The sequence below is a fragment of the Triturus cristatus genome, chromosome 2_1 (genome assembly GCF_964204655.1).
Source record: "Triturus cristatus chromosome 2_1, aTriCri1.1, whole genome shotgun sequence".
Classification (NCBI taxonomy): domain Eukaryota; kingdom Metazoa; phylum Chordata; class Amphibia; order Caudata; family Salamandridae; genus Triturus; species Triturus cristatus.
The window spans coordinates 471007874-471025822 of record NC_140581.1 but is presented as its reverse complement, the minus strand read 5'-3'; the positions used below and the strand labels follow the sequence as shown (position 1 = coordinate 471025822).

At 42.1% G+C, this 17949-nt stretch overlaps 1 protein-coding gene across 2 annotated transcripts in view; it reads right to left on the bottom strand.

Moving 5' to 3' along the window:
• Nucleotides 1–2923: 2923 nt before the first annotated feature.
• CERT1 (ceramide transporter 1) overlaps nt 2924–17949 on the bottom strand; it is a 944792-nt gene continuing 929766 nt past the window's right edge. Inside the window, exon 17 of one of the 2 annotated variants that reach the window (XM_085632300.1) lies at nt 2924–5968. The gene's annotated coding sequence lies outside the window, so the exon portion shown is untranslated. The remainder of the gene's footprint in view (nt 5969–17949) is intronic. The other variant, XM_085632301.1, reaches the window with a different exon arrangement.

Here is a 17949-nt window from a genome sequence, read left to right as displayed (position 1 = left end):
AATTGAGAGTCCTGTGGGCTGAGTTTACCACAAAGGGGGAGCCCGCATTGGCCAAGGAAGTAATGGTAGAGGGTGGTTTCAGCCTCATGAGAGATTTGACAACAGGTTTGGCTGAGGAGGGCCATTGTTATAGGACCTGGAGGCAGAGTTTAGGGCAGGTGTCCAACCTGCTATTCTTGTCAGGGTTTTTGTGAAAGCATGTTTGAGAGTCAGTTGTGGTACCTCTGGGGGAGAGGATCCCCTACCAGTTCGAACTTACTGCGGTTCATGGCCAGACTGGCAGTGAAGAAAGACTGCATTACCGCTTCTGATCAAGACCCAGCAACCCCCAGGGCACCAAAGACCACATGAAGTATTCCACCGTCTGTCTTTTTGTCTTCCTCCAAAGCTGAAAATCAAGTGTTAGGTTTCACAACTTTAAGCTCTCCTTTAATGGAGTTCTTGGGTTTCACATTATCTACGAGAATTGAAAGTTGTTCAAGGAGGGTACAAAGCTTATACACTTTTGGAGTAAGAGTGCAGGTCTTAGGTTGTTGGATTGTATTTCAGTAGAGATGCGCGCCTAAAAAAATGCAACTCACCAAGGGCCTATTGTTTGATGATGTGGCTGATGAACGGTCAGTAACAAGGGCAATAATTGCAATCTTGGCTCCTGCAGGCCTGCTCTGTCACTGCAGGGCAGTCCAATAAGGCAGCAGGCCCATGGCAGATTGGAGGGGTAACCGGTGAGGGCGGGAATTGTGACCGCGGGTCTGCTGGTGGCCTCACACCCAGGTGCAAGCCACACCAACCATACCCTAGGGTTGAGGCTGCTGTGCCTAGTGCAGCGCAGGCGCCACGGGTTCGCCTCACACAGTAACATAGACTGAATTTGCCTTCAGTGATTTCAATGCGAGCACCGGCTCTCCTGACTGCACCCCACTACAAACGGGACAGACGCGGTCCAACCTCTCGTCAAGTTCCTCCCTCCTGCTACAGTGTCACGGTGTGCGTCTACAGCATCCCAGCAGGCCAGTCTGTTTCCATTATCCATGTGATATACTTGAGTCCAGGTATTATATTTTGTGTTCCTTTTTCTTAATTTGCATGCTCTACTGAGGGGATTCCGGCTTCCAACTTCCATTACCTCATTTTGGTAATGGTCATTTATAGGGTTCCAGCAACAATTTATTAGCATTTAAAGTTTTTCCTGATATTTACAAAGCAAGCTGGCAACTGCTACACTCTAGGGTCTTCAGAGGTAATTGGTGGTGTTGTTGTGCCCTTCTTTATATAAGAGCGACTCCCCATCAATAATTTCAGAAAGAACTATTCATAGCGGTTTGTGGCACCTAGGGTGTAGGGTGCCCTGAAGCAGTCTTTAACATCACATCAGAGGAACCTTTGTTTTTTTCCTCCTGAAATGCTGATCCTGCCATTTTTTGTAAATTTTATTTCAGTAATAGAAATTGAAAAGGTTTCCTTTTTTGCACCACCTTTGTAGCAGTGCATGATAAAGCACTGTGCATAGAATAATCTCTCAATGAGGGGGAATCCTCTCTCTCCAAGTGGTACAAGGCCAGTCTCCTTTCACGGTCTTTCAAAGTCTTTAAAGTAAAAGTCTGACAAATATAGTTAGAGACCTTATGCTCTGGGTGTATGCCATATAGGCATATAGGCATTTCACATGTGAGCCTTAAGCATAGAACTTTGGCCGTCTACAAGATCAAATATTGAAGAAATCTTTGTCAGGGGAATTTTTCCCCTGCTTCACACAAGAAGTTCAATAACCCCTAAAACCTCTCACCGTACAGTGTAACCTGAAGTGGAAACTCACAGGAGTCCAAAGGAGTTGAAAAAAGCTAAAATCCTGAAAAATGTAGCCGATAGTCTAGAGCAGTGTCCTTTCTGGGGAATTCCTCACACAAAGCTGTTTTAAGCTATGATGGCTCTACAGGGGGTAGGGAGCTCATAATTTCTACATCACTGGCTGAAGGTTGGTGTATGAAGAACGTTTTGATACCTCAGCAGACGTATCTGCTGGAAAGGAAGAATAGCAGTTTAGTGTTGGACCGGCTAAAGACAACCAGGACAGGAAGGCTGATACCGGGTTCAAAGGTGCAGATCGCCCAACTGAAATAGAAGGCGAAGCAACTGTGGACAGCGACCATCAACCAGGGTTGTGGCTGCAGGTAAGTGGCTCAGGTGTGTGTTTGAGGGTGGTTTAACTGGTGGGGAATGCCTGAGAAATACAGGAGCCTACGAGTGAGGAAACCCAAAGGCCCGAGTTGCTTGAAAACACAGTATAATTGGCAAAGAGGTGAAGGTTTGACAACCACACACAGACCAACATGATGACGGTAACAGCTGGTGTTATGCTTTTGGGAGGGAAATTAGATTCAGAATTAGTTTTTCTGTTAACCCTGAGGTACACACTCTCTCGGAGGTGCTGGGGACACATTAGTCAAGTCCAGTGTATAAGGAAGACAAGGAGCTTGGATAGAACACAAATAACTTTCCTTTCAGGGACAAGCCATCCAATAAGGGAAAAAACATGTTGCTTGGCTTTGTTTTTGACGAATAAACAACCTTAAACTAGTAATTTAAGACTGGTGTGGTATTTGTGGCATATTCACATTTGGGTTGCTTCATGTGAGGCTGATATGCTACTAAGTTGATGGGACTATGACCTTTCTAACACAATTTAATGCTATTTTAGAAGTATCTGGGATTCTCAGTGTGATGACGGTGAATGAGTCAAACATGTGAATTTAGGAAAGATACAGTAAACGAGAAGCATCAGAATCAAGGCTCTTTAGTAAGTGCTGCAACTTAAAGTTATACAGTTGCATAATTAATCATCTGCACAATGTTCTTCAATACACATTTCTGAAGCTAAACTCTTCTTTTTTTTTTATTAAAAAGAAACCAATACAGACCAGAACATTGTCCATAATATTTTAATACTTTCTCATTTTTAAATACTGGTTTTAAATTTTTGATTGTAACATGGAAGAACCAACTTGTTTAATCATTTTTTTAAACATCATCAGGATCATAAAGCTATTTTAGAACAAACAGTAACCACAGTCTATGTACTTCTCGAGGTACTTGAAAATACAATTCATTTGAGTCTGAAGGTGAATAGGAATCCATATACAGAAAGATCTGTACATCTGCTTTCTAAATATTGGTGACTAACATTTGGGATCAAATTGATTAGGTTACAGAGAATAAACAAATCTTTACAGAGAAAACAGCCCCGGTCGGTGGGTATCAGATCTTTGCAACTAGAGTAAAAATTAGTGCTCTTTACAGAAATTTGCTTGTTAAAATTAACAACACAAATTTAGTTGAATTTGAAATACTTTTATCAATGAAAAGAAATCCCCGATCTCTAAATGTATTAATGCGCGCTGTCTCACCACTTGTGACAAACAAATTGCGATATGGAGTACCAAGGGCATAGTATATTTCTAGGGTGTAGGAGTTTCGGGAAATGTGGGCTACACCAAAACCAAACCCTTTAAAACTAGCACATCTGAAGAACTCTATCACAATTTTCTAAAGTCAGATGTGAGTACAGTAGTGGAATATTGGTTGCCCATAAACAATCCAGAAGACATACATTATCTATAATGAAAATATGTTTAAGGTAGAGTGTGTTGACAAAAGGGCAGGAATGGCTTCACCTGTTTTCTAGTGAAATGTTACTGTATTGGGATAAAAATCATGAGAGGAAGAGGGCAAATAAATGAACAGATGCAACAATAATGTAACATCAAAAGTAGTCTCACCATCTGGTATTTAAGAAAGATTTGTTAACAGGCATTTTATAATGAAATAGGTTGGGTGGGAACACAAACTTTTACAATATTTGAAATTGGAAAAAAAAAAATGTTTTGGGATATGGTGACAGCCACTGAAACCCATGTCACCCTGCAGTTGAATAGGGGACAAAACAGTTAACAATGGGCAGGGCTAACTTGGACAAAGAATAAATTTGCTTTTGTCTAAAAGTAATATGCATTCTTTACAAATAGTTCCTTTAGTGTAATATTTTTATTTACAGTATAATTGCAAAAAGACATCACATTAAGTGCAAATGCAACTAATGGTATTAAGAATAATATGCTGCTTTGTAAACGCCTCATACCATTTGGAAAATAGACAATTAAATTGGGGAACAGCGATATGCCTTTTTTTTTTTTTAGAAAAAGCAAAATGGCAAATTAAAAACAAAGCTGCCATCTGATGGATATGAAAGGAATTTCTTAACTTTTCTTTAGTGTTAGTTGATATTAAATGATCTTTTTTTCAGCCGACTGTAAAAGAAGAGATATTTGAGGTATAATTTTAAATGATTCAAACACTAAAATGTCCACCAGTAATGCTGTACCAATGTACAGTAGTCTCATCCTATTGGTCAAACTTGCTTCACCAAATAGGCACTTTTCCACATTTTAGGATCAAATACAGATTTTGCTCTAATAAGGCATATTACACAGGTCATTCGGAGAAGATAAAACAAAAAACAGTGTAATGTTTCAGGGAGTCGTGAAATGTGCAAGTGTGCACTAGAGTGCTTCATTTGGGCACATGCACCTCTTGATACAGTATACAGACTCACAAAGGAGTAAATCAGTTCCAACTTTTGGTATGAGTGTGCTTAAAATCTACAATTTCAAATCTGACTTTTTATCATCCAGAATTTGTTCATATCTATCATGTATATACATATTTTTCAGTCTTGACAGACGTCTTTTTTAAAGAGAATTTCTTGATACAGCAACAGATCCGCAAGACAATGAAAAGTCAGTGAATGTATTTAAAAAATTGACTTCCAAAATGACATTAAATACAAATCCTATACGGGCATGGATGTCTGATTTATTGGTCTCCAACTGTGTGGTTTCACTTTTGCTTTTTACAAAAAAATGCAGCTGAACGCTGAAAGCGTATCTGCCTCAGCTACTCGTAGGAAAGTTCTTTAGAATCCTCTGCAAGACTTAAGAACTTTAAAAGTTCTTATCAAGACGTACACACTGACGGACCATTTCTAGGCAAATCTCGCACTTTCCTACATTTTAAGACGAGTCCATCCACCTATCAAACCTGGATCAATAAATACTACAGTGCACCTTTGCTCACATTTATGATTACTATAAAGCGTCAATCTGCCCAGACAAATTATTGGACAGTAATCCATGTTTGCAGTGTTTCAGTTTCCAGGCAGCCATTATGCCAGATTGAACTGAAATACATTTTGAAATTCCTGGATCATATTTAATAGCACACATTTTGTAGCACGGATTTCACAACTAAAAATACAATAGAAATATAAAGATTTCTGGAAAAAAATAAAGCTTTTTACACATTTTGCTCCTTCAGAACCATTAGGCCTTCATAGGAGTATGACAAGAAAAAGGCAGTCAACAACAGCCCTCAGTTATTACTTAAGAGGCATTACATAAAGTGATCCATTTTAGGAATAAGTATCAGTAAAGCAATGAAATCAATGATTATACAAAGCAAACATAATATGTCAAATCCTCTCCTAGTTTACCGCAGACCTTGAGAAAAAAAAAAGCTAGTGAACATTTTGTGCACATAGTTTTTGTGCTCTTATACATGCACAAAAATAGAAACATTTTGTAGCTTTTGCGCAGGGCCACAGTAAACAGAGCAATTTGCAAATCTTATAAAATTAAAGCATCAACCCACAGTTTTTTGCTCTTCAAGTAAAGGAAGCAAAACAAAAATACAGCCATGAACATTTGTCCATACATCTATTTCCAGCTGTACACTGACTGAGCACGGGGAGCAGAAGATAGTGTTAGATGTTCAGCTGCTTGGGATTTATTTCACTTCAGGGCACTTCTGGGTCATGGGCCTTTCAGAAAGCTACAGACCCTAGGTTCCAGCTTGGAACTCCCATTCAGGTCTCTTCCTCCAACATGGAATGTTCATACAGCTTTCCTTTCAATCTCTGGAGGAAGAGAAATTAGAGCGTAATTCATAAAAACATTAAGAATTAGTAAAGAATACAAACAACTCTTTTCAGGAAAACAAATGTACAGCAAGACCAAATGAAGGCATAAGAAGATATGCCATGTACCTAATCTCTCAAAGCAATTACATCCCAGTATCTGTCACAGTCTAATTAGAAAGATGTTGCCAGTGTGCCTCTACACCCAAGAATCATGCTGGAATGCCGCTACAAGCATTTAACATCTTTCTACAAGAGGGTAACAGTGGTGTCAGTTGCCGGACTTAAAGGTGATCCCTAGTCCATTTGCTCAAGAAACAGTCATGATCTGTGCAGTGATGTAGCACATTGAATGCTATACCTTGAGTATCTGTTGCAGAACGTATTTCCTATAGGTGAGGCGGTTCGCATAGATGAACAAGTTACATTATCTTCCTAATGTTCTTTCTGGTGGAACTCTAACCGCAGATTCCTCACCTTAGACTACTCCCAGGCATCAGATTGGATCTGGAAACTTTTCTTCAGCAGAGCTCTGCGCGTCACTAGTTGGCATCATGAGGCTCGGTATTAGCTCCATACCATCCCGAAAATTAGCCATGCACGCCAGCAACAGTTATTTCCTCCTTTCCGGACCATCTGATGCAAAGCGTGAACACTTGTTGGATTTAGTGTGCACAATACTAATTTGGGACCTTTTTAGATGTTAAAAAGAGGCCACTCCATAAACCGGAGAAGTGGGAGAGCAGTCAGGAATCTGTTATTAGATAAAGTATTAACCAGAAAGATATTACTTACCCTGTAAGCATCTCTTCTTGGCATATAGTGTTGTAGATTCACATGCTTTGCATACTCCTGCCATCTAGATTTGGGTCCAGATGTGCACAAGTTGTTCTTCTTTGATGAAGTCTTGCGAGTCACGAGGTAAGGTGAATCCTCCTTCTGGTGAGAATGTGCAGTGCACATCAACTCCATTGTTCGATTGTTTTCGCACAGGTTAACATAATCCGTTTGAGGCATATGTGGCTGTAGATACATATGCTTTGCATAGCCGTGCCCTCTAAAGTGGTGGCTAACCTGTGGGTGTTGTAGTTGTTTGAAAGAGTATGCAGCACTGCCTGACCTACATTAGCTTTTTGGTGTAGAACATCCATGCAATCTGTTGTGAAAAGTTGGTGATGTAGACAATTGTAGCTGCTTTGCATATATCAGCTAGTGGAATATTGCCCAGGAAAGCCACATAAGCCCCAATTTTGTGAGTAGTGTGCTTTACGGGGTGTAGGTAAAGTCCTTTTGGCTTTAAGATAACATGTCTGAATGCATCTAACTATCCACCTGGCAATGCCCAATTTGGATATGGACTTTCCTTTATGAGGGGGGGGGGGGGAAAAGCAACAAAGTTGCTTGGTTTTGCGCAGTCATTAGTTCTGTCAATGTAGTACATAAGATCACTCTTACCATCTAATGTATGGGGAGCCCTCTCCGCAACTGAGTCTAGTTAAGGAAAGAACACAGGTAACTCAACTAAGGTGGAAATGAGAGCACCTTTGGAAGGAATTTTGGGTTGGTGCAAAGGACCATACTATCTCTGTGGAGCTGGAAGGCAGGATCTTCCAAAATTAGTGCCTGGAGCTCACTAAAACGCCTTGAGTGAAGGAACGGCAATTAAGAAAGGGGCCTTCCAAGACATAAACTGAAGGGAGGAGTTATGTAGTGGATCAAATGGTAAACTCATAAGTCTGGTGAAAACAATGTTACGATTCCAAGTAGGTGCAGGTGGAACCCGGGATGGAATCATTCTCCTAAGACCTTTCATTATGGCTTTGATGACTGCTACTTTGAACAAAGACAGGTGTTGTCTATTTTGCAAATAGGCAGCCACTGCAGCCAGATGTAAACATATGGACGTGAATGCAAGGCCAGAAAGCTGTAGATGCAACAAGTAATAAACAATGTTTTGTATTGCAGCAGTATATGGATTGATATTCTTATGACAGTAACTAACAAATATTTTCCATTTAGCTGCATAGCATTCTCTATTAGTAGACCTACGAGCTTCTTTGAGAATGGTCATACATTGATGTGGGAGGCCGAGTTAACCACATTCTGTGAACTCAGGAGTCAAATTGCTAAATTGAGTTCCTTGGGATTTGGGTGCCTAATTTCTTCATGGTTCGGAGTGAGAAGGTATGGTTTGAGGAGATGTTTCTCGTGGGGAACTACTGATAATTCTAGTGGTGTTTCGAACCAGGTTTGTCAGGTCCAGGGGGCACCACTAGTACGAGTGTGAGAAATGTTTGCCTTAGCTTTCAAACCAGAAATGGAAGAAGAGTGAGAGGTGGAAAAGTGCAGGAAATATCCTGGCTTGGCAGTTCGGGCTGGACTGTTCCCATGAGGCACAGGGTCAAGGCTGATTTGCATATGGCCATGTCTAAACTGGGGTGGCACGGTGAGCAAAAGAATGATGGATTTAACTGGGGGTGAATGTTTTGATTTGTTCTGCATTCCGTCCATCAATCGTGTCTTTTGCTCAGTTCATTGATAGAGCATTGCCCTTGGATAGTGGGTGTGGGAACCTGGAGGGGAAGTTTGGGGATTTTAGACTGTCCACAGTTGCGAACAGATCTATTAGTGGAAACCCCCACTTGTGGAAGTAAGGGAGGAGGACTCAGGGGTGGAGCTCCCACTCGTGGATTGGTTGACGTATCCTGCTGAGGTCGGCAAAATGGCTGTCTGTTCCTGGAAGGTGTTCTGCTAACAGATGAACGTTGGGTTCTAGAGCCCAATGCCAAATGTTCGGAGATAGGCGTGATAACTGTAAAGAATGTGTCCCCACCCCGTTTTTGTGAATAGCACATTGTCCATCAGGACAAAGACAACCTTGCCGATCAGGTGACAAGTAAACAATTTAAAGGCTAGGTGAACAGTTTGAAGCTTAAGGTACTTGATGTAGAGACCCTGGTGTTTGGTGTCCCAGAGACACTGGACAATGAGATTCTGTAAGTAAGCACCCTAGCCTTGCAGCAATGCATCCATTGTCAGGATGATGTGGGGAACAGGGTCTAGAAAAGGTTGCCCCTTTAACAGGTTGTTTGTGTTCCACCACTGCAGACAGCGATAAGTGTGTCTGTCAATCAACACTAGATCCTCTAATTGACCCTGACCACTGTTGTATTAGACATTCCTGTAGAAGACGCATGTGTAGTCGATCGTGTGACACTATGGTGATGCCATCATACCCAGTTCACACTGTCAGCTGTTGATTGACTTGGAAACGTGGTGGTAGTGGTTCAAATTTTTTGATTCTTGCTGCATTGTGCTAGGCTAATGCAAGTTGTGTGTTTAGTATAGCCCCCTGATACAGTTGAACCAGTAAAGGTTGAAGATTAGATTTCTGGACATTGATAATCAAGCATAGTTGATACAGTAGGTTTATGGTATTTTGAGTGAGCTGCTGGCACAGAGGAAGAGGGCTGGCCTTGATAAGCTAGTAGTCGAGATACAGGAAGACTGATGTTTTCTGTTCGTAAATGTGCAACCACCACTGCTAGGCATTTGGAGAATACTCGAGGTACAGTAGTCACCTTGAATGGGAGGACTGAATTGATAATGTTTGATTGCGATCACAAATCTGAGGCATTTGTGATGTGCTGGGTGTATGGAAATGTGAAAGTAGGCGTCTTTTAGGTCCAGAGCTGACAGTCGCCTTACTGGAGAAGTGGGAACACCTCTTGAAGAGTGACCATATGGAAATGCTCTGACAGGATGTAATGATTTAAGATTCATAGATCTAAAACTGCCCAAAAAGACCTGCTATTTTTGAGAATTAGGAAGTACACCGAGTGAATTCCTGATGTTGTAGAAGGACGGGTCCCACTTCCTTTGTGCAAGAAACTTCCTGTTTGAGTAGAATGTTGTGTTCCAAAGAGTCTGTGTGTGCGAGGTGTAATGTTTAGAGGTGAGGTAATGAGTTACAGAGAGCAACCATATTGGATAAGGATTATGCTACTTACCCTGTAAGTATCTGTTCTTGGCATGTAAAGCTGTAGGTTCACATGCTTTGCATACTCCTGCCATCAAGTGGTGGGTCCAGATGTTTGCAAGTTGTTTTTTTTCTAAAAAGTCTTTGCAGTCACGAGGTAAGGTGACTCCTCCTTTCGGTGATAGTGTAAATGGACATAGACTCCATTGTTAGATTGTTTTCCGGAAAGAGGGTGAGACTAGAGTAAGTAAGTGTAGTACAGAGATGTCCACACGTATATAATGTGAATAATAAGAACTGCAACATCCATAGGTGTCTGGGGAGGACCCATGTGAATCTACAGCTCTACATGCCTAGAACAGATGCTTACAGAGTAAGCAACATAACCTGTTTGAGGCATGTGTGCTGTAGATACACATGCTTTGCATAGACTGTATAGCAGTACCCTCCAAAAACAGTGGCTGACCAGTGGGTGTTGCAGTTGTTTGAAAGAGAGACATTAGCCTGTTGACGTGCTAACACATCTACACAATGTTTTGTAAATGTGTGTGGTGTAGACCATGTAGCTGCCTTACATATGTCAGCTAAGGGAATGTTACCTAAATGCTCCTATTTTGTGAGTCGAATGTGCCCTAGGAGGTACTGTTAAAGTTATTTTAGCTTTAATATAGCAAGTTTGAATACATTTGACAATCCATTTAGAAGTGCCGAATTTTGAGATGGGTTTCCCTTTATGAAGTGGAGGAAAAGCAACAAAAAGTTGTTTTTTGAAAATCTTTTGTCCTATCCATGCAGCACAATAATGCTCTTTTGATATCCAGTGTGTGTAGAGCTCTCTCTGGTACGGAATCAGGTTGAGGAAAGAATACAGTTAACTCAAATGATTGGTTGATGTGAAAAGCAGACAACTTTGAGAAATGTTGGATTTGTACAAAGAACAATCCTATCTTTATGCAGTTAAAAGAAGGATTCTTCTACGGTTACTGCCTGTAACTCACTAACTCGTCTTGGTGAAGTAATAGCTATTAAGAAGGCCACTTTCCGTGAAAGAAATTGTAGTGAAAAATTGTGTAGTGGTTCAAACGGTGGGACAATAAGTCTTGTAAGAACAATGATAAAGTTCCAGACAGGTGCAGGTGGTACTCTGGGTGGTATTATTCTTTTAAAGCCTTCCATAAAAGCTCTGATCGCAGGTACTTTAAATAAAGATAAATGTTGCCTGTTCCGTAGATATGCAGCTACTGCTGCAAGGTGTAGTCGAATAGATGGGTAGGCTAAACCAGCGCGTTGTAGATGCAAAAGAACAAATGTTTTGCATAGATGCATCTAGCGGATCAATTATTATTGCAATATAGGACCAAACATTTCCACTTTGCTGTACAACATGCTCTAGTGGTAGATCTTCTTGCTTCTTTGAGGATTATCATACAGTCTGGAGGTAGGTTTAGGTAACCAAACTAGGAATACAGGAGGCAAATCACAAGGTTGAGGTTTTTGGGACTTGGATGTCTGATTTTTCAATGGATCTGTGTGAGAACATTTGATGTTATGTTAAGCATTGCCTTTGGAAAGAGTGTAGGAACCTGGGAGGCGAAGTCTGAGCATTTTGAGTTCTGTACTGTGGCAAAGAGGTCTATTTGGGGAAATCTCCATTTTCAAAAGTACGGAAGGAGAACTTGTGGGTGAAGTTTCCATTTGTGTATTTGTTGTTTCTTTCTGATGAGATCTGCAAAAATGTTGTCTGTGTCTAGAAGGTGCTCTGCTGGTAGATGGATTTTGTGATGAATTGTCCAACCCCAAATGGTCTGAGGGAGGCGTGATAATTGTAGAGTGTGTGCCCTCCCTGTTTTTGTATATAGTACATTGTTGTCATATTGTCCGTGTGGATTAAGACAGCTTTCAGTACAGGTTGAGGTAGAAAACCTTTCAAAGCAAGTTGAACTGCTTGCAGCTCTAGGTAGTTGATGTTCTGCTTTTTGGAGTTCCAAAGACCCGGAACTGACTACTGTTGTAAGTGTGCCCCCCCCCACGCTGTGAGAGATGTGTCTGTTAGCACGACGTGTGGAATAGGTTCTATGAATGGCTGCCCTTGTGACAAGTTGTGTGTTCCACTGCAGAGAGAAATGAGTGCGGCTGTCTAACAACACTAGATCTGTCTGCTGGCCCTATGGTTGATTCCACGGACGTGCTAAGCATTCTTGTAGAGGGCGCATTTTAGTTTTGCATGAGGCACTATCGAGATGCATGATGCCATCATCCCTAGGAACTGAATGAATGTTCTGGGAGAGAGGTACTGGTTGACTTGAAACTGTTGTAACAGTGTTTGTAAATTCTGAATCGTGGCTGCATGGGGATATGCTAGAGCCATGTGAGTGTTTAGAATGGCTCCTAGATATGGTTATGTCTGATTGGGGTTGAAGATGGGATTTCTGTATATTGACTGTGAATCCCAACTGATGTATAGTATTTAATGTAATCTGAGTGTGATGCACACATTTGAGATGCGAGTTGGCTTTTATGAGCCAAACTTCAAACTATGACATGTACTTGTTGTCTTCTCAGATGTGCTGTTACTACTTCTAGGCTATTGGTGAACACTCTGGGTGCAGTTGTTACTCCAAACTGATAATGAATTTTCCCAATCACAAATCTGAGGTTTTCATCCCAATGTGCCCTATAATACCAAGCTAACAGCCCTTGAGTGTTGGCTATTTTCTAATGATGGGCTGATTGAGCAGCTACTCTCATTCCAGAGTCATCTATTAACGCAATTCCTTATCAGGAGGAGGTGCTTCTCCTGAGCTTTGTGAATTCGCTCTTTTATATGCGTTTGAAACCCCCAAGGAATCCAAAGACAACTAACCCTTAATAAACACAGGTTCAGATGGAGGAGATTTGTATTTTCTTATCGACTCTAGGTGTGAGGATACGTGACCTAACAGAATCTTTAAAAATGTTGTCTGCATGTCTCATAGTGCCCTTTACCATGGGCAAAGACGGATAAGTTCTGTGTGTATTTCCTAGAGTTTCAAAAAGAAAATCTTCTAGCTCTTCTTTATGTAAAATGACCCCATGATAAGTGGCTGCTCTGGCAATTAACTCTTGATATGTGTTACTATCATCGGGAGGGGAAGGTGTGTCTCATGGTAGATCTATGTTATAATCATCCCATGGGTCTGGTATCTTATCACCATTGTCTTCATTATCAGCTTTATCTGGATCTATGCCTGGAGACCCTGGAGGTGTAATATATGTAATGGGTCTGATGGGGGTATGACATGTAATTGTGGAGAGGGTGGAGTGGTTGGAATAATAATGGGACTAGTAGCTATGTCCTTCTTCAGAGGTATTTTATCCTCAGTGCCCATCATCCTCTTGGGAGGTGGCATCACTTGTGTAGTGGGAATTTGTCTGGTTTGAGGGTTAATGTGGATTGTCTTGGATCCAGCTTATGCTGCATTTTCTCCAGAATCAGCTACGGTGGCTTCAAAGGAGCTGAGCTGGATTTGTCCTTTTTGTCTTTCAATGACGAATGTTTCGGCATCAAGGGGGTATCATCTTGGTTCGAACCTGAACCAGGAGGATTGACTGTTTTGGTGCCGAGCTGGAAGGCGGGGCATTGGACTGTCACGGTGCCGACCATGGCCTGATGGCAGTGGCGGCCCAGAAGCCTTTGGCTTGACTGGAGAGGGTTTTGTGGGCAAAGGGGCTTTGGTACTCACGGCACCCCTTCCAGATGGAACGTCGTGGGAATCGAGTTCGATCTCCAACTTCGAATCAGAGTCTTGAACGGAAAAGGCCTCTTCCTCCGCCAACATCTCTTCTTGTTCGGCCTCTTTGCCGAAGATATCAGGAGTTTCTTCGAAAGACTGTCGCTGCATGTCTCTGCATCGAGTGCGATGGTCTCAGAGTCTTTTTCGAACTGAACGGCCTACACGAGTCGCAGTGTTCCTCTTTATGCTCCGAGGAGAGACAGGTTACAGACCTTATGAAGATCGGTGCACGGATATTTAGAATGGCACCGAGGACAGAATTGAAATGGCGTCTGTTCCATCGTCGGAAGACTGGATGCAGGATCTTCGAGTGGAGACTGATGAAGATCTAGGCCCGAAGGCCTTGGTCAGAGTTTTTATTGATAATGAAAACTTTCCGGAGTTTTTTGACACGCAGAAGATAGTAAAGTGATCGAAAACAATACTGACCAAAGGGATACCGATTGACTGTTTCGAATCAGAGCGCAGCACTACACGTCCGAACCAGATGGTGGAAAAAAAACAAGTTAACAATGGAGTCGATGCTCATATGTGCACTATCACCGAAAGGAGGAGTCACTTTACCTGTGACTGCAAAAACTTCTTTGAAGAAAAACAACTTGCAAACATCCGGACCCAACACTAGAAGGCAGGAGTATGCAAAGCATGTGTATCTACAGCACACTTGCCTCGAACTGTCCAACACCCACTGGTCTAATGTTATTGATTGCCATATGAGAAGAAAATCCTGCAATCATCTCCAGACAGGTGTTAAATATTCGAGGGGGAGGAGAAGGAAGTCATTGTTTGATGTTTTGGTGAGGCACCATGTAAGGACGCACCTTATTCCCTACCTTTGGCATTGTTGTCCCTATAGGAGCCTCTATAGTAATCTCGGGAAGAGAAGTCAAAACCCTATCAACACTAGTACGAGGTAGAGGCATCTGAAGAGGTGTTTTTTTAACCCGCTTCATGAGTGGAGTGGCGAAAGGAACCACGAGGATGAGGTGTTTGAAGTGCACCCACAGACTTGGCTGTCTGTTTTTCAAAAGCCAGGTCAACCTGTGAACCAAAATATTTTCTTTATCGAAAGGGGCATTTAATAGACTTTCTTTGACTTCTGGCTTAAAGCCAGATATGCGGAGCCATTAGGATGACTTGACCAAGGTTGTTTTTAATCTTTTTCAGAACTTGGGACAGGAGAGGAATGGATGGGAAGGAGTACAGAAGTACAGTGTTCTTGAACAAACTCCAATGTGAAAATCATTTGGTATTGCACATTCTCAATGTTAGTAAAAACATCAAACAAAGGTTCTCCCCGCTATTGGAAGATGTTTTGTGATATCTCTGAATGTTGATGCCACTCGTGATTCACCACACACTGCCTCTTCAGCTTATATGTTCTGGCATTCAGGGTTCATACAAGGTGGTTCTCAATGAGGAAAATGTCCTGGCACTCCAACTAAATGCAGAGGCACAGAGCCTCCTGGCACAGGACCCCACTCCACCTTGCTTATGCATTACCAGTGGGTGTGAGAAACTCAGCGGCCTCCCCTTGATGGACGGCAGAAAGACCTGCATATCCAGATCAATGGTCCACAACTCAAACACATGAAACAGAATCAAGCTTACACTGGAGACCAGAGATATCTGATCTCCACTGGAAGGCCTTCTCAGCCCAGCAGGGTCGAATTAGTCACCACCATTGGTTCTGGGTGGGGAAAGGAGAGGGCCCTGCTACTGGACTGTTTTTGAGCATCCACCACTGCAGATTGTGAGCTGACTCCTCCGAGATATGGATGACATCTGGCAAATCTTCTTGATGTTGGGCCCATTGAAACTTCAAATTCCATTGCACCGCTCAGCTGAGCTACTGCCGTATTTTAAAAAAAATGGTTTATTAGATTTGCTGATTTGTTATTTATACAATAAATCAAACACTAATCCATTGAAAAAACTGATGCATATAAAATTGCCAATACAAAATGAGGACATGACAAATTACTTAACTCTGATCTAATCCATATATCTATTCCAAATCAAGTTCTTCGAAACCTCTTTGCCGCCGCAATACGTTTTGCATACATGTCTTCGCTAACAAAGAAAATATCTTTTTTTTTTAACCAACATTTAGAAATCTGGTGGCTCTTTCGACTTCCATTAAGTGGGTATTATTGACCTAGCTTTTATTACAGCTACTAACTACCACTTATTAGCCCTGCTTGGTGCATCTCAGAAGTGCCGAAAGCAACCTAATAAAATGGACATGGTGCCTGGCATTCCTTTGATTTGCAGGCAATTCCTGATAAAGGAAATTAGTTTTTTCCCCAAATATCTTGCAACCTGGGGCAGTGCCAGATCATATACTACCAATTCCCAGCTCCCATGCATCTAGATGTTTTCATATTATTTAGGTAGATTTGCAAACAAAGTAGACTAGCCACTGGGCATACACTCACATTCTTCTAAAATTGGCCCCATGTAGAGGAGTCATGTTATGGCATGATGCTTCTTCTCATCACTTACGTTCTACAATAGCCCTGTTTCTTTCTGCCATTTCGTCTGTATTAGACAAATGAAGATGCGTGTGCCACCCGCCATAGCCGACTAGGAGAATGCACGAGGCCAAGAGTTCAAAAAATCCTTAGAGCTGCTCTAACAAAGATCCAAGATTAAGGATAAAGTATCAGGATCAAAGCCCAGGGGACTCATTGAGGCTCTATAAAGGCCCTGAACTACACCGTGTCCAGGATAGTGCAAATGAATGCAAGCCTCTGCAAAGAAGCTAGGTTAGACTTCAGCTCGATGATAGTGAAACCCAACAATATCAGGAGGTTCACCATCTGGACAACTGTGGCAAACTCACCTTTAACAGCCAATCGTCAAGGATGGGGAAGATGGCATTCTTGACCTCTGAGGGTGGGCAGCAACTACCACCATCGTCATTAACCCCTGAGGGGCGCTGGTGAGCCTGAAAGGGAGCGCAGCAAACTGAAAATGTTCTTGGCCTACCTTGAATCACAGGTAATATCTGTGGGACTGCAGGAAAAGTAAATGAAAATACATGTACTGAGGTGCAAGGACACCATCCCGGCATCTGGGTCTAGGACAGACCGGATCTGGGCCAGCATGGGCATTTTGAATAGGTCCTTGTGCAGGAAGGCATGTAAATGCCAAAGGTTCAACATAGGCCTGAGACTCACAGAACTCCAGTTACCTTGGCCTTCCAACATATCATAGTGGAGTCTGTTACTCATTCTAGTACATATTAATAAAATTAATAGAGGATACATCACTTAAAGCAATTTCATTCAGTTTCTTAAAATGTTTCAGTAGAGTGAGTGCATCTCCCCTATTAAGAATGTGGTGGGGGCATGCTGATAAACTGGTGTCAAATCCAGTTTAAATTGATCAAATGCCCACCCTGGCTCATTACTCATATGTGGTAAATCCAGGAGTTGGCACATTACACTTCCATGGTGTCAATCTGTGATACCGTGGTGGTCATTCAGAACAGTACTCATGCCTACCTGAGGGTCAGTCGGGCAAAATATAGAAAGGCTTACTTACTAAGGAGGCAACTTGAAAATGGACAGTGTTCTCTTTTTTTTGCTGGTGGTCTAATTTCTTTACAGTTTCCTCATTTGTTATTTTTTTTGCGTGCTGACAGGTAGCTTCGTGCAGCTCTGCGTCAGGTCCGTCAATTCTGGACGTGATGTCTGGGCCACTATAAGACCACCACCTCTGCGTGCTGACAACCATTTCTTTGTGATGTCCATCCGCTCCGTGAAACCTGTAGCTATTTAAATCAGAAGTGCAGTGTGCATAGGTTTCAGATTTGGAATCTTATTAATGGTCCATCTGAGTCCATTTTACTCTACAGAACAGGAGGGCTTAGTGAGGAAACTGCAGCTAGATGAGCAGCCCATCCTGCTGGACCTGGTTTTCCAGGCAGTAATGCTTGGTGAACGTGTGCAGAGATACCCACATCGCAGCCTGGCACATTCCGAAGATCAGCACATCGCATACCAGCACAGTGGTAGCAGCCTTTGCTCTAATGGAATCAGTACGTAGGGGGTTGTTTCTCATCTAGCACCTAATGGAAGAGCATCTGCTACCGGTTAATTTGCAGTTGAGCAACCACCACTGCAGGTCTTTCGCAGTTTGCTTGAACACCTCTATGGAAGCTGACAGACTGCGCCTTGGTGCTAAGCCCACTGAAACTTCAGATCCCACAGTATAGCCTGCAT